Here is a 23,824-nt window from a genome sequence, read left to right on the forward strand (position 1 = left end):
CATTGATGAACTGTAAAAAAAACGCTTTTCGTTCTTTTACTCAGTCGTTCTAGGAACGACTCAAACCCTTTTTTGCTTGTTCTTTCCAACTCTATCGATAAATTAAGTTCAACTGTCTAACGCCAGCCGAGGGTTGTTGTTGTGCGCTTCACAACCCGGTGGTCTAATTTTCCGAGTAATTTGATAATTTTTCGGCTGAGATCACACGTTCAGGGTTCGAATGTGATTGATCAAGTTCGATTTTTTTTCCTTATTTTCTGAGAGGTAGATTGATAAAAAAAAAAATCAACAGTGGTACAACGGGTTCATTGATTTGTTCATAATTGGAACGGACAGGTGCTGCTCGGGTGAACCCGTCTTCAAGGTGATCTATCGGGCTGTGGAACAACATTTCGGGGATCTCATCTTGGATTTAACCATGGCGGATGTGGTTTTTAACCTACGATTAGTAAAAGGTTTACTCGCAACAATGTTGCCAAATGTGAATCGAAACTGATAAAATCGCAGAGAGTAATTTGATCCTCAAAAACTCTTTTGAACTGAATTGGCAAACTTGATCTGGAATATTAAACTTCGAGTCTTATAGGCAGAGAGCTACTCCGTTTGATCTCAACAGAATGCAAAAAATGTTCATAACGTTCGAAGATGTATAAAAATTATTTTGTTTACTCGATGGGAATTTCCATCCTAGATGATTGAAATTACTTAGTATTCGAGACGTAGAATTGCTGGACATAAGACCCTTAAAGTAACTACAGACTCCGTTTGATTTTGGCAACACGTCCGAACATTTTGTGTTACCAAAATCGAACGGTTTTTTTTCTCAAATCACTTATTTCTACACAAAAAAATATGATATTTATCATTTACATAATTTTTACTAAATTTTTCAATTTTTTTTTGTTTTTAGCAACTAAAGTCCCACTCGATTTTGGCAACACGTCCAATCATTTTGTGTTGCCAAAGTCGAAGGTTGTCAAAATCGAACAGTTTTTTCTTAGCTTTTTTTTTCTTCATTTGTTCCTATAAAAATAAAATTATAATTGTTATCATTCACATAATTTGTAATCATTTTTTGATAATTTTTAGAAATTTTTTGTTTTTTCTCATCATGTATTTTTTGTCATATTTGCTATTGTTGTGATTCTCCATCATTTTTTTCAGTTATTTTTTTGTCATTTTTAGTCTTTTGTTTGTGTTTGTTTTTTTTTTAAATGAAATTTTCATCATTTTTATCATGTTTTTAGTATTTTAATTTTTTTTGTCGTTGTATTTTATCAACATTGATTTGTATTTTTGGGGTTTATCCAAATTATACTGGTCATGTTATAGTGAGCTTGCCAGATTGCTCGGTTTTATTCGGGTTTGGCCGGATATTAAACACAAAATTTGAGAAAAGTCCGGCCCTGTCTAGTTGCTCAGATTGCTTGGATTTTGCCGGGATTTGTTCACTTTATTTGAAAATTAAACAAAACAAACAACTTGTGTTATAAACATTTTTTTTATATGCATTCAAATCGAAATTTTTTGAGCAAGTCTGTAAAAATATTCATTTAAGATTTTTTAGGAGCCTAAAACGATAAAAAATGTGCTGATGAGTTTTGATTAAAAATGTTTTTTTTTCAAGTGTTTTTTCTTGATTTTGATAAAGTAATTCAAGGGTTTTGACCAAAATGCCCCGGATATTGCCTGTATTTTTGGTTGACAATTTTTAAATCAGGCCCGTGCGAAGGGCCCGTCCATGGGAGGGGAGGGGGTGTTAGGGGAGGGATTTCGAAATTCAAATTTAGCTAGAATCAATAACAACTCCAAAAATGCACAATGAATCCCTTAAGTCAACTAAAAATATTCAAAATTATGTAATTCCATGTTTTGTTGTAAATATTTATAAAATAAAGCACCTCAAAAACATTGAAAATTTGCTTTAAAGTTGCTACTTGTAGTCTTTTGAAACTTTTCATAGATTAACTAAAAATCATGATCGATTCAAAAAATACTAAAAAATACGTGAAACGTTAATAAATTTTAAAATGCATATCAAATAGTTTGAAATTTCAAGCTCTGAATATTTTTTCGCTGCCAATTCAAATACTGAGTCCTGACAAGGACAAAAGGTCGAAATTGTATTTTTCTTAATAAAAATTAATGAATATTTTGTTTTCATAAAACAAAAAATTAAAATTAAAAAAACCAAAGACAAACTTATCATCAAATATCTCAAAAAATTCAAATCAGTCTCTCACAATTTATTCGAAAATTTCAAAAAACTAAACAATAAAATTAGGGGTACTTATTTTATAATACAAACAAAATATAAAAATCAAACAGATAAGCTTTCACGAAGAGATTTTGTTCAATAAAAACTTCTTGCGACTTCGAAAATTGATTCATAGAATCCATTTGATAGCTGAAGAAAACAGCACTTTATGTCTTTAATAATTTGGTAGATTTCGAATTTTCCTGAAATTTACTAAATTTCCTGAATCTTTACATAGATTTTGTCAATCGTCTCTAGTTTTGATGATATAGAGTTTATAAGTTTAAAAATGAATCAGTGTTTAGTGAAATCAATCATTGATAACTGATTAACTAACAAATCTACATGAAAGAACAAAAAATGACTCTGGATTTGTTTACTTCATTTGACTAAGAAGGAAAAATATTTTTATCATGATGATGATGAATAATCTCTAAATATTAAACTAAACAGTTCTTAAAAATTAGAGAAATATCATAACAATACAAAGGTTTCATATAATTAAACCTTATTGTTGAAGCCTGCAAAATTATTTGATTTTTGCTTTAAAGATGTCTAAAATTTATTTTTTTGAAACTTTTCTTAAAAAATGGTTAAAATTTCCCTTTTTCAACAGAAAACTTGTCAAACTTTTTTCGCAGAAGTCAAATTAACTTGTGATCTTAAAAAAGTTGATGATTAAATTTAAACGTTTATTGATTTTTTTTGCAAAGCTTTGAAGTTTTGTCTAAAAAATTCCGATTATTCTTAAATATAATTTTTACACATCCAAAAGTTGTATCAAAAAAGAAAACCTGATAGAAAAAAAATCAATAACAGCATATTTAGATTTAATTAATTTAATGAAAATAAGTTATAAAGTTGGAAAATGTGAAACTGCGGAAAATGTGAATTTTGTGGCCTTGTGTAATTTATAAAAAAAACCCTTTGAATGTGGAGTTGAGTATTAGAAGAACAAGAAACAAAAAACAAAATGGAAACTAAAAATTGTTTCTTGAAGATTATTTATAATCCACAGAAAATTTGTATGACCTTTTTTTTATAATCAAAGTGATTAATAATAAATTTGAAATTAAAGTTTTTTTTTGGCTAATTCTGATGACTATCGTAAGTATTTAACGCCTGTCACCTTCTACTAATTTGTTAATATGAAAAATAAGTATTTGAGAAATGAATTTTGTTAGCTTCAGATACACTTCTTAACATAAACCCATTCTAAATACAACCTATTTTTGTGTAATGATTTGAGTTTCAATACAGATGGTCTATTGAATTACAAACTGAAATATATAATTTAATATTAGTATCAATTTGGAAACGTTTTAAAATTAAATGTCTTAGGCCTTGAGTGATTGAGGATCAAATTCCGGAGGCGAGAAAATTTTCTAACATGTACGGTAAATTTCTTGAACTGAAAAATTTTACTCGGAAAAAATCTCCATGGGGGTGGGATTAAAGCCCTAACCCTCCCCCCCTTCCGTTTGCACGGCCTTGTTTGAAATCATATGCCCGGGATGCCCAGGTTATTAGATAAAATAGCCCGAATAGGGACTGAAAAAATTCTGACAACCTTATGTTACAGGGAAAATTATAAGACAATGTCGCATCAAAAAACCGTTCGATTTTGAAACATCGTAAATTATCGTCTCCAAGCGTCGAAAAATGAATTCAAATCTATTTACGCGTTTCCATAGAATTCAACGAGTCAAAATACCAATAAAGTAAATTATGTTCTAATTAACTGGGAAGCATTTTTATGGACGTCAAGAAGATACTTGTTTTTTGGAAATGTGAAGCTTGATGTTTCACATAAAATCTATTAGACGATCCCTTAATTCTCCGTTACTTAACTAGCCTCCAGCTGAGACAGGTTTTTAGAACCATTCTACGGAACACTTTGTAGCTTCAGTGGTCTCTCTTACAGCTTTGGAAAGAGAATTATAGGAATCTCTTTTTCCAATGTATGTAAGAATCACCTACAAAAAGTAGTGCTGCTAAAAAAATAAGTGAAATGGCGCATTTCAATAAAAACATACAAGCATCTGATGAACAGAGTTTGTCAACACGAGTCTGACTCGTGGTCTTCGTTATTTAACTCAAACTCTTCCCAAGACATCCCATCCCAAGATATAGATTTTTAAAAAAAAACGAGGCAAATTTGTGGTTGAAGGCCAAACGATTGAACTGATGAAGGTTTAGTCTGATGACAACGATTCAGGCTAGTGAAAATGAATTTAAAAACCTCAAATTTTCGATATTTTATGATTTTTTTTAAAACTTCTTAGATTATCTGTAAATCTGACAATCTATCTAGTTTAATGAGAGCTTCATCAAATTAGTTTTGCTTTCCTCGAGAGCGGCAATTTGCACATTTAACACATTCTCCCCACGAGTTAGCCTCGTGGCTGAAAACCGCTAACTACTACAAGTGAGACTCGTGATTTTAGTTTAGGACTGTCTTTACTGTTATCACGAATATTTTGGTTGTAAGCAAAACGGTAACTTTTGATAGTTTTATCTCAAACAAAGTCGAAGACCACCTAAAGTCAGACTGCTGAAGATGAATCGAAGTACCACTAGAACAACTCATTTTTGCAATGTTCTATAACACTCTTGAAAAGTTTCAGGTCAATCTCTAGATCTGAAGAAATGAGCAAGATTATTAATAGCCTAATTCAATATGATTCAATTTTGTCTTCTCCCATGGCAAGGGAAATTCTAACATTCCAATAATAATACTTGTAACGTGAACAAAATTCTCACCACGAGTCTGGCTCGTTTCTTTTGTTTTGACTCAATAACTAAATACTAAATACCTTAAGTCTAAATCTTTTGCGTTATGTTTTTTTTTTTCTATTTTTTTCTTTAAAAGATCACTTTAAAGGTGGCATGTTTGAAAATAATTTCAGAAAATTAAAATTATCTACATTAATAACCAAAAAGTATTAAACTACAATATTATGAAGCAAAGATTGGCAACGAGCCGCAAAGTTTTTCAAAAGCAATTTCTGCAAAACATTCCTAAAATTCAACATGTTTTCAAATTGCATCATCTATAACTTTTTGATTCTTCATTCCACGTTTTTAGTGGTTATTTGTTATTTCAAGTGTGGTTTCGAGAATCATTGATGAGTTAGAGATTATAGTGAGGGAAACAGCTAGCTTGTAGAAAATTTGAATGGTTGCTTTTTTAATTATTTGCGAGTTCATAAATCTTTTTAAATTTTCTAATTAAAACACCTCGTGGATATTATTACGAGTATTGTTAGGAAATGTCTAGGAGCATAGGAGGTGTAAGTCAACCAAAATCGCACCATTTTCCAAAAATGGCTCCTGATCTAAACCTTTCCCTCACTTAAACAACCCTTCCTGAGAAACTTGAATATATAGATTCGCAGACGTATAGACGGTTTCTATAGCTGGTGATACTGACTTATCATTGTTTCAGAGTTTTAAAAACAAGTTTTTGAAGAAAACTGGAATAACAGATGAATGGTTGTTCCAAAAAAGTATCTTACTAACAATCCTTCCTTCATCCCTCTTTGACTACTAGGACGTGGCCGGCGCCGTTATTGATCATTTTTCAAAGGGAGAGCATGAGTTTTGTGCATTGAGAATGAGTTGCTTATCCCAAGCTGCATTGTTTTGGCCCTTGTACAAAATTGATGGCCTCGATCAATTACGGAGTTGCAACCATTATATAATATTATAGTTTTATTTAAAACCATGAGAAATAGTGGTATTTTTGAAGACTAATTAAAGCATTTCGGGCTTAATAATTTAAGGAGGATTTGAGTAGTCAAACAAGCTAAGCTAAGCTAAGCTAAGTCTGAATCTTTTGCTTTATGATAGACGATTTTTCTTACAATGAGTCAGACTCTTGGTTGTAGGCTAAACGATTGTTGAATCACAAAGGAAATTTACAACAACGAGTCAGACTCGTGGTGATAGGTCAAAGGTTTCAGCTGACGTTTGTCTGACCTTCGATGGAACTGGATAAGCATTTTTTGTGTTGATAAACATTAGGATTGCTTATATCTATAAAGACCTTCATCGACCGTGATGATCATAGTAAAAAGTGGCATATTTGAACAAAAATTGTTGGACAGTTCTAAGCTACTCATTTGGAGAATCTCAACTTTCCGTTTCCGTTTTTTTATTATCATTTTGGCTTTCTGATGTATCTTTTTACGAACTTTCTATCACAGAAGTGTCTTTATTCATGTTTTGTTTTATCAACGAAACAAACGCAAAACGATTTGTTTAACTTGTTCACCGTCCTCTTGTCTCGGAAATAAATTCCAATCGTTTTCCAAAGCAAATCAGGCGCGTCTCGTTTAGAATTTCCTAGACAATTCTGGCGAGACAACTGTTTGACAGATAGGTTAGCTATCGCGGCAAACAACACACCGGTATGAATCTCATCAAATCATTAGTAATACCGGCGTTAAACTAACACCGGGTGGGGAGCGCAATCTAATTTACACATAATTGGTGGAACTTTCTTCGACGGGGACCACGGAAGGAAAAGCTAGAAGACCGAAACACAAAACAATCTGTAGGTACTGATGGCACCTGCGCTTCCGAAACAGTTAGAGCTCGGAAGAAGAAAGAACAGGAGAGCAACCTATCATCAGCATCACCTGTCTTCCGCAATGCGGGGGTGGAAGTTCGAGGCGGCTCAAAGATGGGTAGCACTTGCAGATTGGGGAATTTACAAGTGGCGAGCTCTGAGAAAGTGGACGCGTGCCCAACGCCATCTGCTTGAACTGTTGGTCTATTGTTTTTTCTGTCTGTTTCTAACAATTTTTCAACCGTGTAGACTGATTCTGGGTGATAGAATAATAATCTGAGTGGTAATTTAAGTCAGCAAAGTGTTAAGCGATCATCAACTGTGCAGTTTACGCCGACGATTGCGGCGACTCGTGCTACGAAACGTCTAAGCGAATTAATGAGTAGAACAACAATAGATGTTTAGGGGGGCGGGAAAAATTATGAAAAGCATGGCGTTTTTTTACTTGCTCTTTCAATGTCTCCGAAAGGTGTGGAGCGTTTTCCATCGTCTTGCAATTATATTGCACTTGACGTTTATCGCCCTCGCTGTTTGTGGTCTTAAATTCACGATTTAATTACAATATTCATTAGGTTTAAAACCGAGTGGGTGTTGAGCTGTTTCAGCTGCTTTGTGGGGATGTTGACTTTAGCCATTGATACGACCAACCCGGTCGATCAGTTCTCACAGAAGACGGATTGAAAAATGTCGCCCACATAGGAAGCACTCACATTTCAGAGTTTATGCTGACGGGATGGATTTACCACCGATCTTGGAAGAGTTAAGTTACCGCTACTCAGTCTCGAGCCGCGGCGGCTCCCTAGACCAAACATAGGGATGTCATTAGGAGCAGAAAGGAAATCGTGTCAGCCCGAGCGCTAACAAGCACCCCGACGATAATTACTGGGATAAACAATCCACTTCTGCAGCATTGAAGCTCGGATTTTAGTGGAGCAAAAGCTCCCTTTCAGTGAAATGTGGAGTTAGCGAGAAAATCCGCTGGATAAGCATTTCTCTCATCCAGCCGTCGTTGACGACAAATGCGAAAACGTACTCGTTAATTTGCTTACGACTTCAAATTTACAGCTACATCATCATCGTCAGCAGTCAGTCGTCAGCTTCACTATAGCGTCTTCCATATTGGTCATTAGTCATCATCAGCAGATTCGAGAGACCACACTCTCGGTTCTCGAAGGCAACAACAATGCCCCAACTTTTCTTATGAGGCCTGTCTTTGGCATGTCCCTCACAATCCGAGTGCGGTTTATCGTATGAAAAAAAAAACTGATGGAAAGCGGGAGTCATCCAGAGCTAGTTGAGGTCTACATTTTTTTTTATTTATAGCTTATCCAAGTTGTTTCAGTGAAACTGGCTTGGTCGATTTTTAACCTAAATTAAAGGTGTTCAATGTCAAGTGAGACTTGCAAAAACAAATCAGAGCGGGGCAGAGATTTTTTAAGTAGGTCAGGTGATGAGTCAATTCCCTTATGAATTTCAACTATGTCAATTTCGAGCTGCATATTAAGACTTCTTCGATCATCATTTGATATTGTTCATCAATTTATGCCATAACGTTGAGTAGGTCAGTGTGTCATATCCTTCTTCTTCTTATACTAACATAGCCAAAACTTGTAAGCATCCTGAAAAATGAAACACTTGCGTACTTTATTTTTGTTTTCAACGTAATCTCTGTTACATTTGGAGAAGCATTGCAGAGATTACTACGGCCAGGCCAACCATGTGGTACATACCGCAAAAGATACTGAAACAAGGGAAGGACACACAACAAGTTCACTTTCAAAGGTTTCTACGCTTTATGCACAAAAACTTCATATGAAACCATACAATGCAAAAGTCTGAAACCTTCAAAAGGTTGGATCTCACCAGAAAGATTTTCGTCGACAGGACACATTCTTCGCTGATTCGGAACCGTACATCTGAAGTTGACAGGTGCCTGGCTGATGCTGTTGTTGATGTCGGAACCTACTGCAACCGAAGTTTCTGAAGCTGATTTTTGTTGTGCAGCACTTGGGCAATGGAAAGAATACACTCGTTCTCGTTTTTGGTAGAATTTGGAATACTTTATTTCACATCACCTAAGGCCGATGACATAGTGAATACGATGCGATGCGATGCAGCGAATGCGATCAAATGCGGTGAACCACATTTGATGAAAATGTATGTGAATCGCTTAAACCTGACATACTCAACGCGGCGAATCAGATGTCAATTTGTTCCGCCGCTCGAGTTCGCATAGGCTGCGTCCGTAAATTCGCATCGCCTCACTCTCACTATGTCATCGGCCTAACTGTCTTTTATACAAAACCACTTAGGGTTTACTTTGAACTGCGTGTGTTGTTTTCATTCACCCAGATCGGGGGAATGCCGACACTCCTCCTCAACACATGCAGTTCACAGCTCAGTAAAGCACCGCGCCGGACCACAACCATCACCTTCAGCCCAACCCCTTCTTGCGATTCGATGGCGTTTCTCAAGGCTTTACGCCCTTCCCAGCGGCTCGCGACCTTCTTCGGATTCCCGGCTCAACTGCCTTCCAATCGGATACCAGGCTGGATCACCTTCCGATTGGATCCCAGGCACAACGCCTCCACATGGATTCCTGGCTCGAAGCCACCGAATGGTTTTCCGTCTCGACGCCACCGAAAGGATTCCCCATTCGATCATCTCCGAATGGATTCCAGGCACGAACACCTTCCATCGGATTCCAGGCCTTAGAATGGAATCCCGGCTCGACGCCTCCGGACGGTCCCAGGCTCGACAAACTTCTAATCAGTTCCGCTTGATCACAACTTCCTTCGGTTCGCTAGAAGACAATCCTCCGTCTGGCCCGACATCATTCTTGTTACTGATGCCGTTTCTCACGGCTCGACACCCTTTGGAGCAAATCGAAGGCTTCCGCCTTGACGCTCCTCCAGAGGCCTGACGCCTCCCTGTAGCTCTAGCCTAACGACCTTCACTTTTGTTTCCGGTTCGACGCCTTTCCATGGCACCGGCTAGACGACCTTTCGTAGTTCCCGGCTCGTAAGTCCACCAGAGGCTCCTGGTCCGACGACCAACACCTGGTCTACAACTTAACCACCTTCCACGGCACCGGCCCGGTAGAATTTGGAGTTCTTTATTTCACTTCACCTAACTGTCTTTTAAACAAAAACCACTTAGCGTTTACCTTGAACTGCGTGTGTTGTTTACATTCACCCTGATCGGGGGAATGCCAACAATTTTTTCATCAGTTAGAACGACTTTTTCACAGAACGAAAGTTTTTGACGTCTGCGCGAGTCAACGCCTACTCGAACTCCGATCAAGTGGTCAGTATCAGAATAGCTAGATTCTTTAGGTTTACTACTCTGTTGCTTGCATATTTATTAGTAGGCCAACCAAAAAATAGTTTTAGAAGTTCCATAGAAATCTTTGAAAATTTGTAAAAATTTAAGTTTTCTAGAAAAACTAATAATTTTTAAATTCTACAAAAAATATAAAATTTTCACCAGAGTATTAACAATGTAGGTATTAAGCAAGGTTGACGAAATCACAGAAAAATCTTTAATTTCACAGAATTTTGAGCAAATATTCATCACAGAATTTGTGTCACAGAACACAGAATTTTGAAAAACTCACAGATTTCACAGAATTTTTGAATTTTGAATGGATTCCCAAAATTATTACTTTTTTGCCAATATAAAATTTAGGTTTCTTCCTTTGCATTAAGTGTGATAACATTGATCATTTTAATTGATTTTACCCAACTTGAATGTAAAAAAGACCCAATTCATCATGGATTTTCAATTAAATTAAATCAAATAGCATCACAGAATTTTGGGGTAAAATCACAGAAAGTCAGAATTTGTTATCTCAAAAACACAACGGCAACCTTGGTATTAAGCGCTTAAGCGGATGGAAAAAATGAATGAGGATTTGTATCGAGTTAAAAAATTGCTTTTCGTGAAATTCCTTAAAGTTGAAACATTTTTCTTTTTGTAGGATCTAAAATAAAGCAGCAGTCATTACAAATTGTAACAGGTCATTTTTTTAAGCATATTTTTCAACTTCATTTGTAAAAAATGCTTTCTGAAATTCAAATATTTTGCTGAAGAACTGCTAAATTTCCTAAGAAAAACCGTTTCGTAGTCAGAATACTGAAAGTTTTTGCACATAAATTTTACTAATTGCCACACAAGTTATCTCAGAGAATGTGACTGATTTCTTATTTGAGCAATAAGAACCCTCAATTTTCCATAAATTGTTATTTTGTTTCAAATTTAATTACATTTTTGACCCTGCGTATTCAAGGCTCTGTCGATTGAGGTTAAGCACAATGTTATACCTTTTCTTCTACCTATCTTGGGTTAGTTATCATATTTGCCATTAAATCATTTTTTTAACCATATTGTTATCAAGTTTTTTTACTAGTTTCTTATTGGATTTGTTCTGGTGTGATCCGATTTCCAACGCTTCTAGTAAAATTTTTGAAAAATCACAGTTCTACAGGAAAAAAATCACCGTATGGTTGAACGACCTTCGGCTTTGACCCGTTTCTGTAATCCGCAAATCATGATCGCAAGACGTCGGAAAGACGTCTCTCGTTCGTCATGTTCTCCCGGGATGGGATCAAAGGCATCAAAGCATTCCATTCGAGATTGATATTTCCCGATACGGAACCGTTAGGAGCCAAAGTCAAGGGATCGCGAAGCCAACGATGACGACTTGAGGAGAAGAAAAGCAACCACCAGACTCGCAGATGAACCGATGATGACCGCTGATGCTGTTTCTGCCGCCCCAGTGGAATAGTGATGCTGTTCCTCTGGTTTGAGTGGCAAAGTGAGTTAATCCAGCATTAATTTAATTACAATTTTAAGCACGCCGTATACATGCATACGATGGTTTTTTCGTGATCTTGCGGAAATTAGGTAAAAGGGGCCAATTTCACATCTCACAAAATTCTCACTCCCGACTCGCAGGGAGAGGAAGCCATAAAGTCTCCGGACCCTCTATGTGAGGCTCCATGGATGCTGCGAGGTGCCTGGAAGAATCCACCTTTACGAGAAAGGTTAAATCGGTTTAAATATATGAGAAGCTATAAAGCTCGCACGTATACGCAAGGGTTTCTAATTTCCCTCCATACATTTGCGTACCTATACAGAACAGTACGCAAATGGGTCGTAAAACAAAATAAAAACAACTCTCGCGTAGGTCGATCACCGGCAGGCGAGTTCGCTTGGCCGGATCGCGAACGGTTTTAATTAATAGCACTGTAATTGGCGCTGGCGTCAATTATTTCGTGTTGGTTTTATTGAAATGTGATGTCGTGGGGATCACCCAGTTGTTCTGGGGGCCGCGAATACGCCTGGGAAGATGAACTTTGCTGCACTCCGAGACGTTATGCGGGAATGATGCGATCGATATTGATGTATCGGAATTTTTTTCCTGGTGTAGTTGTCACCTGTTTATTAGCTTCCATTTTATGTGAAAGTAAATACCAATATTGAAATATGACTAAAGACCTCTGTATTTTAAAAAGAATGAAAATTTCGGTTTGTCCTTGTTACATTTATCTGCAAATTAATGTATATCTTATTTCCAAGGTCTCATGATCTTACTTCATAAATCTAGCTTGGACATTTTTTTAGAATCTCAAGCATCGTAACTTTTAATCTGTTATTAGAGGATTCTGTGTTGATGAGGCTAAATTATGGTAAACTCCTAATGACTTATAGTGAAACGAGGGACAATCTCACCCTTCTGTTTCTTCAACGATTCGACACCGGGCTCAGGTTTGTCCAAATATTGCCCGATTTTTTTTTGCTCAAAAACTTAAAATCCGGAGCCCGGTACTTGCTAGGTTTACAAAAAAATATCCAGGAATTGCTCGGCCCTGAAACCTGCGAGAATAATTTTAGAATGCTTAATCTAAAAACATCTGACAAGTTTAACGGTACTATTCATCTAACAAAAAAAGACATTTTAGAGAGTCGACCAAGCAGGGGTCCATCTTCAGACCGCCGACGTCACAGCGAGAGGGCGCGACAAATGTTTCCTTTAGTCATCTTCCTATTCAATAAAGCTTTTACAAACCATTCCATGTTTTTTTTCCTGCAAAAGAATTGACGTTGGGGAAACGCAGAAAGGGGGAAGCAATTACATTCAACACCATATGACTAGCTCTGAGAGCGCGCGCCAGCTCGATCAATTACGCGATCGCCCATTGTTGCCCTACCGTGAGCATATTTTTGTGTAGTTACCGACACCATTTGACGAGACCAAGGAAGAGAAGGTTGTTAAACTTTTGACAGCTCTCACACAAAAAAGGTCTGTTGATGCGCGAATCACTTTCGAGTCGGAGGAAGCGTCAAATCATGCCCGGACACGCAGCTTTCCTCTATTATAGGTAGCGAGCTAGCTTATGGCAGAAGACTGAGCCCGGTGACAATCTAATGGTGATGAGAAATTTTCCATAAACAGTAAAATTATAATCATAATGGCATCTTCTGAAGCGACTCAAACACATATGCCTATAGCTCGGAAAAGGGAAAGAAGCTCTTAAGCAGATCTTCTTGTGCCTCGGCACAGGTAGACAATTAAAATTGTTTCGTAAAGAAGTGATTAGGTAGCTATTTGTTTACAAATTTGTTCGCTACGATCAATGTTTAGAGCAAAACGCTCCTAAGCAGATCGTAAAAGTCAAATAAATTTAATTGTTAAATTACGCTCAACGATCCGACGGCCTCTGAGAGCTTTTGAATCGTTGTTGGGGGCAAATGAGCGCGCACCCCCATGCAGCACAAATTTAAATGGAAATAATAACACAGTGAAATGGGCAAATAGAAGTGATGATCCGGATGATGAACTAGCCGCGCGATGCCCCGTTCTTCGCAGGCAGGAGGGATTCTTCTCTCGATCGGAGTTTCCCGGTTGCCCAGAAGCTCTGCGCGTATTAAAACAAGCCGCGCATCATCATCATAAGGCCAATAAAAAAGAGGCTCACTCTTATCCATTCGCTGGGATCGTTCACTGGGAGCGTGGCCTCTCCACATTTTGTATTCGAACTCAAGATTTGTGCGCGGCTTCTGCGGTGTAGGATGGAATTTAACAGTTATAAGTTCCAAGTTCGTATTCGACTGAGTAGCTAAGCTAAGCGGCGGCGCAGTTAGTCAGCCCGTCAGTCACTCACTCAGCTAGCCGAAGATCATCCATGAGGAGGATCGCTGACGAATGTGGGAGTGTTTCCTGGAACTTTGGCCTACCGTGTGTAGACCTATTGGAGGGAAAGCATCCAACTAGCTCTTGACATTCAACCTGTCCGGATCGTAAATTTTTCCGGCTTCTCCTTGGCTCTGGTAATGAGCTCGTAATATTCCGCAATAATTGTGCGGCCGGTCGGCGGTTTTTCTCCATTCTTCCTATTCCCATGGCGTAGTTCTCTGCGGAAGAAATTACGAAAAATTTGACCTACCTACTAACGACCGTTGATGTGATGTGATCACATTTGTCAAAGATCAGCAGAAGTTTACCTAGGTAAATACTTCACAGAGGCGGGCGGCATCAGTCAGGTTAAGCGGGTCACAAAACCCCGTTCGTTTGAAGTGCATTTGATTGATTGCGGCGATCAACGTTTGACAACATCGGTCCTAGTGGACCACCTTTGGGAATACCTCATATGAGAACCTTGTGGGAACCCAAAGGAAAGAACCATTCATAATCATAACGATCATAATACTGTCCAATAGTGTACCCTTAGATCACACTAACCCAGACCAGTTATGATTAATTTCAGAAGTAGTAAGGTTGTGACCCTTCCATTGCACTTTGCGTGGCCCAAGTGGAAAGTGGGTGCGTCAGCAATGTACACTTATTACCATCATGTGACCGGTTTTGGCTTTGGTTTCGGTGGTAAGGCAAGCAAAAATCATGCATGATGGTGATTTATCTTTTACGTGAGAGTATCTCGGTACTTAGTGAGATTGGACTCACGCTTTTGAATCGCTTCCTACCAACATTCTTATCCCAAGGGGATACCTACTCCCCCATATCCATACAATTGAATGGATAAGCATAAATCATTGCTCGTTTCAAGTATTGGCATATTTGTTTAGAGATGACCCTTGAGGGTCATGATGAACCTGGTGAGTGATTTGAGAATTTTTTTTATCGATCAATGAAAATAAACACATCCAAAACTCACGAAACAATCTGTATTGAAGAAAAACGTTTACCTGTTTTGCGATTTTTGAATTAAACCATTTCATTTAACGAACATGGTAAATTCTCAAGGGTTTTCTAAACATACAATTTAGTAATTTTCACGAAGCTTGAACTTCATTTTATTTCAAATATTGGCACATTCAGATTATAAAGATTTCCTGATAATTTATGTTTATTATTCTACTATACAATTTACCATAAATCGAAGATTTTTAATGTTATTAAGTCAACTTTATGAGCTTGATTTACAAATGTTATTAATGCACGATGGAGAATCATCATAAAAATTTCCAGTAGATTTCAAGCTCTGTCTATGACGCATTACTCAACTTGTCTTATGAACCTTATTTCTACTATCCTTTTTGTGGTTTTTTTTATTAATATTTTTCGGTGATTTGTGTAAGACGAAATTGTAACTACTTTTTTTACGTTTCGGCCTACTGAACTTCAACCATCTTCAGAAAAAAAATTGTTTTGCCGCGTGTTGTCCTAACGGCCTTCTCTTAATATAAAGAGACGGCTGTTAGGGAATCACGCAGTAAAACAAGTTTTTTTTTCTGAAGATATCTGAAGCTCAGTAGGCCGAAACGTAAGAATTAACAGCAGTTTTAATTCCGTCTTCCATAAATCACCGAAAAATATCAATCAAAGCAAACCATAGAAAAGTGCGGCGATTATAACAAAAAAATAAATAAAAAAAACTACTATCCTTTTTAGTATTCCGATTCCACCAATTTTATTCTTTACAAGCATGAACTAATAAATATATTTTTTCTCTCTTGCAGGTAAATTTTAAAATTTCGTGATGAAAACTGCCTAATCGTAAGTAAAAATAAATTGCCACGCTTCGACAACTGATACTTAAAACGAATGGCACTCTAAAGTGTGGTTTGATATATAAGTACTATTAACTTCTACTTAATTTTCTTGTTGAAACTTATTAACGTCATTTATTTTCTGTACAAGCAAGTTTTCCTGGACTCAATTGATTACTTTTAAATATTCAGTTGAGAATGAATAAACTCTGACCTTAACAGCAAGTTTAAACAAGTATAATGCGTTTTTTAGCTCTTCGGCAACGTATATGATTTATTTTATAATACAAAACCGATATTGCTATGTTCCGTATTATTGATTGAAAATTAATTGGACTAAAAATCGAAATTTTACGATCCCATTATAACTTAAAACATTAAAGTTCTTTGGATTTTTTTTAAAATTCTTTTTTCAAAGCCGTCTTCTGGACTCGTTTTTAAACAACTTCAACCTGTCCTCTAACTCTAGCTGCAACGCTCTTAAGTATTTACCAGCTGTTCTCTCAATTTATTGTTTTTCTCTTTTCAAGAGCCGTCATCTCAACTCAACCCATTTTTTCTCTCACTTTTAAGCTGTTATTTTGACTTTTATTGAAACGCTCTCAAATATTCACAAGCTGTCTTCTTAACGTTCTGTTTTTGATTTTTTAAAAAAAGTTGTCCTCTAGACTCAATTTTTTACAATTTCAAATTGTCTTCTTCACCCGCTTAGAATATTTTAAAATATTCATCAGACACCTTTTGAATTCGATACTTTTCTTTTTTGAAAACTGTTTTCTCAACATGTTTTATACTACTCTAAGCTATCCTCTTATCCGCTTTGTAATGACCACAAACATGGATGGCAAAACTCCTCAGATCGGCTTGTCCAGAGGAATAAAGGGTGTTCGGATCAAAAAGTGATCAGACTAAATCGCGTGTAAATCGAGTATTTGTTTATTAACCTTCCAAAGCCGTTCGCTAAAAAACCGTTTCGGGGAAATTTGAACTGTAGTTTGATTTCGTTCTCCTGGCTGCAAATGTTAACCGATTTTGATGATATTATATTCATTGTCTAGGTAATTTATTCTAATTACCCAACATTTCAAAATAAAGTTGATAAGTACTACCAGATTATCAGAAACTGGTCCAGAAAGTAAAAAGTCCGAAAAATCAATTTTATTTTTAAAATACTCATAACTTCTGACAACTTTTCTGTATTTAACTGTTTTATTAATGTTTGAAATCGTCAAGAATCCATCTATCCGACAATGTATAGATATGTTGGGGTCCAATGAAAGTGTTGACCGCTATGACTAATCTTCCGGTAGAAAAAAATCTTACTTTAAAAGAACGTCATCCAATTTTGGCTTTGCTTAGCTGTATTTCATTTCCCAATGAACCGATTTTCAAAACTCAAATTTTAATTTTTTGGCGTTGATTTGATCATTATTTTCATAGAACATACTTGGTCTGTCAAAATTACCAGTCCATCAGTATATTGGAATGAAGATAAAGATGTTTGAAATGTACGCTTCGGGTCATATTGACCCGAACGGCTTTGGAGGGTTAAAAAAATCAAAGTATCTTTCATTTTGAAGTTCAATATATGTAAAAGACGGAAAAATGCTTAAAATTCCGGTTGACCTAGTCCAACTAAGTACGCCTTGTTTGACGCCTGTCATCAGATTTTGTACAGTCACCTTATCTACTTTCCTTATCGCAGAACGCCAGTTTGCTTTGAACTGCTTCTCGCTGCTTATAGTTTTTTTTGGGTCTTCTTTAGGCTCTGTTTAACTATCGCCCAATATTTTCCGATTGGGCACATTTCTGGTGTGTTGGGAGGCTTCTCATCTTTGGGCACAACTTGAATGGTGTTAGCGGCATACCACTCCAAGGCCTTTTTTCATAATGGCAGTATGCATAATCCGGCCAAAACATCACAGACAAGTCATGTTTCTTCAGAAAAGGCAGCATACGCTTTTGAAGACACTGTTTCACGTAAACTTCCTGGTTGAAAGTCCCGGTTGCAACTAAAATGTAGCTTTTCAAACAACTGGTACAGAGAGCTTGCCAAACTAGATATTTCTTAGCAAACTTTGATAGTTTAATATGCTTGAAAAAGACTGCCACCTTTCCCCATCCGGTTATTGTATAAAACTCTTGTCCCGGAAGCTGTCTTAAGTCTTCCTTGGTGTAAGTTTCGTCGTCCATTACCACGCAATCAAACTATGTCAACAATGTCGTATACAGCTTCCGAGAGCTTGTTTTTGCCATAAGGTTTTTTTTTCTAATTTGTTCTACAAAGTTGTAGATATCATCAAAATATGAAACTTTGCTGAAATAATAAGAGTTATATCTCTATTTAGTGCAGAGTTATGAAGCTTCAAGTTTAAAACATATTTTAAATTTGTTTTTTATGCCTAATTTTTGTTAAATACGATGTTGACATCATTTATTAAGAAAATAATTTTGCACTATATCTTAAGTCGCTACGACCTTTCCTTTCGAAGTTTAATTTTACCTTTATTTTCAAAACTTCTATACAAAATACTACATCTTGAAACTAGATTCGAGTACTTAACACTCAGCCAGAAACTACTTGTCTCCACGCGCCCGTTTTTTAGTACGATTGGCATAAATTTGATGAATTCTTAGTTTTAAACAAGAAAAAAGAGATTTGGAGTCAAGTGGAGTCTGGCAGAGTTTGTAGTACTCAAATCAAGCTTCAAGATGTAGTATTTTGTTTATGGATCCACTTGCCTCATTTTACCCTAGAAGTTTTCAAAATTAAGGAAAAATTAAAATTGTGATAATATCGGAAGGAAAGGTCGTAGCGACTTAAGATATAGTGCAAAATGTTTGTAATGAGGGTCCCAATAAATATAAACATTGTATTTATGTAAGTTCAAAATTAACAAAAATTAAGTATAAGATACAAATTTAAAGTATGTATGTTTTAAACTTGAAGCTTTATAACTCTGCACTGAATAGAGATATAGCTCTTATTATTTCAGCAAAGTTTCTATTTTGATGATATCTACAACTTTGTAGAACAAAGTTTGTATGTATCTGCTCAAACATAAAGTTAGTGTTTTTATTTTTATCTTAGTAGGCTGTAACTTATTTTTAATACTTTCACGTTATGGGGAACTGTCTAACAAGTAAATGTTGTGAAGACACCTAGGAGTTAAAATGAAAGACAAAAGCACTAGAAAAAATGTTAAACTTTAGGCTTTTTTGGACCTCTGAGCACCCAGTTAAGTAGATTGACTTCAGCGAATTTATTTATTTTATAAACAGTTCAATGAAAACTTTATTGATACTTTTGAATTGAAATTTACTTTTTCTTGTCACGCTGAACGCACTTAAAACAACCTTCTCGTTTTGTCATGTTTAAAATTGATTTTTTAACAAATTGCGGACCAAATATGAGTGTGTCTCGTATTTTGTATTTCGAGTGTGCAACGCTTAGAAGAATAACTCCCAAGTCAATCACGCTACAATTGTGAATTTAAATAAGAATTTTAGAAAAGTCGCTGGTGAACTGGCAACAAAACACAGACTTCCGACAATCTAGTACTTCACTTTTCTTTGTCGGAAGTCTTTCGGAAGTCGGATTTCCGGACTTCCGAAGTAAAATTTAGTGCTGGCGCTATTATATATTCCACAAATCAAATAAAACGCTTTGAACAACTCAAAAACACAAAGTTTGCAAAAAAAAAATTCCAGTAGTTTTTGAGACAAAAAGTTTTGAATTTCGAAGTTTTCCATTTAGATTGCGATCCTCAATTAAAATACACGCAGAGAAATTCGATAGCAATATCTCTGGGAAAGCTTTATTCAGCCGATGTTTTACTTTGCATTTGAGTTTTGGGGATTTTTTAATGATCTGACAATTTGCACCAGGGTTCTTTGATTTTCCCCAAAATTGAAAATTTCGTTAATTTTTACGACTTGAAGACTCATGTATTTTTTAGATTTCTAAAATTTTTATTTTTCGAGTTAGATTCGATTAGATTTTTTTATATTTAAAATTAATCCATATTTCAAAGCTACATAACTCTGTTTTTTTTCAATGGAAATCATAAAATAGCACGTCAAAACGTATTAAAATTTTATAAGCATTCCAAATAATATATTTAAAAAAATTAAGGAATGACCTTTAACATGAAAAATTGTAAATAAACTTTAAATGGTGTCTTAAAACACCGTCTGCATCACTGAATAATCTGTTAAAAATACCATTGTAAACCCCAATTTATGATGAACACACTACAAACAGTAAGAGCAAGTTCACTGGTGTTGGGAAAAGTGGTAGAAATTTTGATACTTAGAGAAAGTTCTCTGGTGTTGGGAAAAAGTGGTAGAAATTTTGACACTTACAGCACATTTTGAAAATTTTACCATACAAAAACAATTTCAAGATCTGTGGCCTTCTAGTTTTTTTTTACAACACGTGTTGTATTTTCGCATGCTGTGATGCAAAAATAGCAATATTTTTATCACATACGGCTGAAATAGAAACAGTGTTGTAAAAAAATACAACGCCCCAAGATCTTGAAAACATTTTTGCATGGTAAAATTTTCAAAATGTCAACATTTCTACCACTTTTTCCCAACACCAGTGAACTTGCTCTTACAGCACATTTTTAAAATTTTGCAAAAACATTTTCAAGATCTGTGGCTTTCAAGTTTATTTACAACACGTGTTGTATATTAGCATGCTGTGATGCAAAAGTAGCAATATTGTGTTGTAAAAAAAATACAATACTCCAAGATCTTGAAAACATTTTTGCATTTTTCAAAACGTCAAAATTTCTACCATTTTTCCCAACACCAGTGAACTTGCTCTAAACAAGAAAAGTTATGTTTTTTGCCTCCTTTGATAAGTACTTTTGTTTTCACGTTGTTAGAAGCACGCGCTACCTGCACATGTTAGTGCAATTGTTCGATCATCGTTTGTTTTCGATTCATATAAAAAAATTTTTTGTCATTATTTATTTCATAATTCCTAAAGGATGTGTTGGCCGAGTCTGGTGTTTTAAGGTGGAAGTTGAATCTTAAATTGGGCTATACAGTGGTATTCTTGCAGAATATTCGGTGATGCAGGCGATGAGACACCTTCTGAAGCTTATTTACAACTTTTCACGTTAAAGGTCGTTACTTGAAATTTGGAAAGCTGATAAAATTCCATTGAGTTTTGATGTGCTATTTCATGATTTCCGTTGAAAAATATCATATGTTATATAGCTTTGAAATATGGTTGAATTTTATTCACAAAAAATCTAACCGTATCTAACTCAAAAAATAAAAAAAAAATTTGAAATCTGAAAAAACCATGTGCTTAGTTGTGCTTTTTAGTTGTGAAAATTATTCAAATTTTCAATTTTGGGGAACATCTAATGACCCCCGTCGCAAACTCGTCAGATAATAAACAGATTTTTAGTTGATTGGGTAGTTAATCAAGAACTTATATTTAAGAAAATGGTGAATCATGAACGAATTTTGAATCTTATCCAGAAGTTGATTCATATTCCCGAAAAGAACGCCCCATCTAATAACTAGATGCTGGGGGTAATTTCGTGCTTGATCAGTCGCATTAAATGTGCGGGCACGAAATTACTCTAACCAATCCAACTGAACCGGAGAGAGCATACCTACTGCTTTAAAATTTCGATGCTCAATACCTGGAATTCTATATGTCTAAATACACAATGAATCCGGGCAAAGGTGCGGGGCTTGGGCGCCGAAGCCTCTCCCAGTGTCGCGTCGCATCGTGTCGTTGCGTCGACGTCCTCTTCCGGTTCAAACACAATCGGAGCAGCAGCGTGTTCTGATCTCTGGTGCCTTACATAATACATCAGGTCTCCATCGGCTTCGGAGTGCCGCGTCGCCTTCGTTTGGGGCGCGATTCGACCCGGTTGAACTGGTTTTCTGCCCGGCACATTGATATCTGCACGGAGCAGAGGTATGGTTCCAGTCAGTTTGGCCTGGAATTGGGTGCGGCTCCCCGATTCATGTGACATTACTCAGCCATGTATACCAGTTCGAACGAACAGTTCGCGAAACTTTGGATCTTTAAGGGGGGCAATTGCAACCCGCTTGCGCCCCCCTTGGAAGTTCGGATCAGTTCATTCACCTTTGTCACAGTTATTTTTTTGTTTCGCGTTCAAGATTCGAGAGTCTGCTGCAGTCTGCTGCAGTCTGCTGCAGGCCCAACTGGATGGGTAAGATTCGTCGTAAGTTGGACGTACATCGTTCCGTTGCACATCTTTCAACAGTCATCCCACGGGGCACTTTTCAGACCAAAAGCGAACGAGATGGGCTGAACAGTATTGCACTTTTTCCACTGCCAGTCAAAGACCCAAGTCAGTCAGTAAAGCAATTATTAACGCACCGCGAGAATGAGCTATATAAATTTAATTACTTTTAGAGTAAATCATTGTGTAAAGGCATCGTGGTTGTTTGGAAGGCCCTCGTGAGAGTCAGCCGACAGAACCATAAACTTCTCAATCCAGAAACTTCCCTCTGGTGATGCCCACCCATTTCCTCGAAAGGCCGAAGATGCCGGAGCTAATTGAGAGGAAATTGTAATGCACTGTGCAACAGCAGCATTTCCTGGATAGTGTTTTTTTTTCTCTCCTCCGGATGATTCGTTCACAATAAGCAAGTACTTTTCAACAATACATCGTTTTTTCTTCGAGTCCGGGCAACATTGACGCATCAGTACTCTTTCTTTCCCTCTAAGCCTTTCTTATTACTGATGATATAATCGAAACAGAACCAATCTCCCTTGGAGATCCATCTTCGTCCGAGAACGAGGAAAGCTCCCTTCTAACGCCATAAAACACGATACGAAAGAAGCAAAATAATTCAAAATGAATCACCCGGTGAATTCTACCCTGCTTGACCACACCAGATTGGGGGTTGTAAATTCGCAACAGGTATGCAGATTTCGTGTAGCACCTCCTGAATTTGTTGTGGTCCATCCTCGCAGGCAGGCAGGCTGCGGGGCAAAAAAACGTGAATCGTGACCCAAAGGAATGGCCAAATTCCTGTCATACACCCGAACCCTGAAGAGGAGGGTGAGAGAAGTAAGGGAAAAAAACCTTCCCGGATCATTTTGTGTGGGTATGCGTCAGAAATAAGCAACACAAAAATATCCAACGTAAGACTTTACAGTTATTGGTCCCCCGTTCCCCACTGTTTTTTTCCCTTAACAGAGTGAGAGACTTTAAGCGGAAAAAGAATGGGAACTGGGAACGCGGATGCTTAAGTTGGGATTATTTTTTCCCTCCTCTGGGACCCCAAAAATGGCGTTATACCATCGCGATAAGGTTAATTTGTGTAGTAGAAAAAAAAAAAATGGGCAGAAGGCTTTCGTCATGCGCGCGATTCGTCAGCGCAAAATGCTGACAAAATCAACTCGCTGCTGCTGACCCGGGATCCGATGATTGATGATCGTGGGTAGATGCCGGGTGCAAACGGATCTGTCCCATTTTCTCGCAGCTAAGTTGGCAGATTATCTCCGGGTCATGAAAGTGAGAAGTTGGAGATGATTGAAAAGAAATTTGTCGATATTCGGGGTTTATATGGAATCGGAAATTTCTATGTTATATTTCAAATCAACATAACTGTTGGGGGTATGAAAATAAACAAACATCAGTATTTATTTTAAAATACATAAATTCAAAATTAATCGCCAGGCTCAGATTTGAAAAACAGATGTTTTAAATTTGAAGCAAAAATTACGAAACTAAAATCAAGCATCATATGAGATCTACAATGTTGTAAGAAGAGTTCAGTTCCCAACACAGAAACCATTTCGTAATCATTCAAAAATACAGGAAATATATTATCGAAATCAGATTTTAAAAATATTGGATTTTCGATTAAGTAACAGCTTATGTGCTTTTTCTGTCGCTTTGCGCTTTTTTCCAGAGCCAGAACAATCCGAAAACTTTCTTAGCAACAGCTTTCCCGAACTGTGGTTTTCTTGT

The 23,824-nt window shown here is 36.7% G+C and overlaps 1 protein-coding gene across 1 annotated transcript in view; it reads left to right on the plus strand.

The window, feature by feature from the left end:
• The window catches only part of LOC129757519 (uncharacterized), a 56,465-nt gene that overhangs the window by 28,060 nt on the left and 4,581 nt on the right, over positions 1-23,824 (plus strand). The window lies entirely within an intron of this gene.

This window comes from Uranotaenia lowii, chromosome 3, assembly GCF_029784155.1.
Source record: "Uranotaenia lowii strain MFRU-FL chromosome 3, ASM2978415v1, whole genome shotgun sequence".
In the NCBI taxonomy this organism is placed as follows: domain Eukaryota; kingdom Metazoa; phylum Arthropoda; class Insecta; order Diptera; family Culicidae; genus Uranotaenia; species Uranotaenia lowii.